This window comes from Cydia splendana, chromosome 8, assembly GCF_910591565.1.
Source record: "Cydia splendana chromosome 8, ilCydSple1.2, whole genome shotgun sequence".
Taxonomy (NCBI): domain Eukaryota; kingdom Metazoa; phylum Arthropoda; class Insecta; order Lepidoptera; family Tortricidae; genus Cydia; species Cydia splendana.
This window is the reverse complement of record NC_085967.1, coordinates 13,223,697-13,225,486: the sequence shown is the minus strand read 5'-3', so window position 1 is coordinate 13,225,486 and position 1,790 is coordinate 13,223,697. Positions and strand designations below refer to the sequence as shown.

The 1,790-nt window shown below is 35.1% G+C and overlaps 1 long non-coding RNA gene across 2 annotated transcripts; it reads left to right on the top strand.

The window, feature by feature from the left end:
- The first annotated feature begins 312 nt into the window (after positions 1 to 312).
- LOC134793250 (uncharacterized) lies at positions 313 to 1,584 on the top strand. 2 transcript variants are annotated; one of them, XR_010144526.1, is made up of 3 exons: positions 313 to 661; positions 848 to 972; positions 1,392 to 1,584. It is a non-coding gene; the product is annotated as an uncharacterized LOC134793250 (long non-coding RNA). The 2 variants fall into 2 exon arrangements; XR_010144525.1 differs by lacking the exon at positions 313 to 661 and having other exon boundaries at positions 672 to 972.
- Positions 1,585 to 1,790: the final 206 nt, after the last annotated feature.

Below are 1,790 nucleotides of genomic sequence, written 5' to 3'. Positions count from 1 at the left end.
TGATATTTGATTTTCACATAGGACTTATACTATAACTTACCCCTTTTGTGGAATATTATGGCACTTAATTTCCAAAAGATAATCACTCTCACTAGTGGGATATCCAGATTTATGTCCATAAATTTCGGTAAGTTATTTCGGAAATCTTAATCACTGCACCACCACCACACCAGTGGAGGATACGTGCTTCGTGTTTGAATTCTATTTCAATTCTCACACTTATGTACGAATTTACAAGTGCAACAGAGAGGCAACACGTCGAACGTGGTTCGCGGTAGGCCCTCTGAACGCGGGGATGAACACGATCTGCACCTCTAGCACATCTTGCATCCGCGACTTAGACCGCGACTCGAGTCGACATTCCCGCGGCTGTCAAATCTGTCGATTTCCGTAGCACAACTTGTACCCGCGACTGCAACAGCCGCGTAGAGAACTCAAAGTCGCGGCGCGACTCATCAGTGTTCCCCGATGGAATCAAAGTCTAAACATAAATGCTATTTACATGTGACAACACTGAATCGGAAACAGGGTTGCGCTATTTCATTCGTTCTTTGGTGGTAAAAAATCTAGTTTATTGTCGATGGTTAAGTTTTTCCTGTCAAAGTCAAGGAACTTTCAAATTTTGTCAACATTTAATTACGAGAAAAAATATGAAAAAAATGTAAGTAATAGAGCCTTATATACTAAATTTTGATAATATTCCTTAAAATATATAATATATAGTTTATTAATTTCTGTTTAATAAACCTTTTAAATAAAATATTTTTGTAAATAACTATAATTAATGGAATTGCTATTATTGGTTTGGTTCTCATATTCCTGTTGTAAATTGTGTTTTTTTTTTCAGAATAAGTCCAGCATTATCCTAGACACGATTGATATCCCAGCACCCAAAGGAAAATATTGTTAACAGGAATGTGCCAACGGGACCCGAAGTGGAGAGTCAGGAAAAGAAACACACTAGGCAAGCTTGTAGGTTTCAAACGCGGAGCTGTCCGTTTCTAAAGTCACTAAAATGTGAGAAGCGCTTTAGCTTTAAGAACACCACCGAGGAAGTGAACTATATAATAACCATAATGGTTATGGCGTACCTATCTATAGTTCATTTTTTTAGCATTAGACATAAGGTAAACAATCTTGATGTGTCTTTTAATTGAAAAACACATTTAAAAAATAAGTTACAGCAAATATGTAACAATTATGAATCTAATACGATCATTTATATTTTTCTGCTTTCATAAGCAAATATTGTGCCAATAATGGATGGCATGTGTGTGTACTGTGTAACTGTTTATGATTTGATAAATTGATATGAAAAGCTTATTTCATAGTCCTCGATGAAGTCACGACCATATTTTATTTTTTTGTTTACAAACCAATTTTCTTTCCAGGGTGATATTTAATTGTCCTACGCCGCATGTCGAATAAAAAGGAAGAGAGAAAATACTTTTCAAGGGTAATAAAGAAGATTCTTACAATTTCTCTATTGTGGTTCTAGATGTTAATAATATATTAGGTTTAATAATAAGAAGTCGAATATTGCAAGAATATATAAGGCAAAGCAATATACTATTAATTTAAATATTGTTTTTTTTTCACTCCTGTATTTTTTACCTGAAATTAAACAAAAATAAAGTAGGTAGGTACCTACAACTCGTAGAAGCCATGATTAGCTCCCCAAGGCCCACTTCATACCTAATGCTGACAGCAACGTATCAAAGCATGATCGTATCAGGCCCTGTCAAACATGAAGTGAAACATCTAGAACGCGGGTATGATCTAGAGGAGTT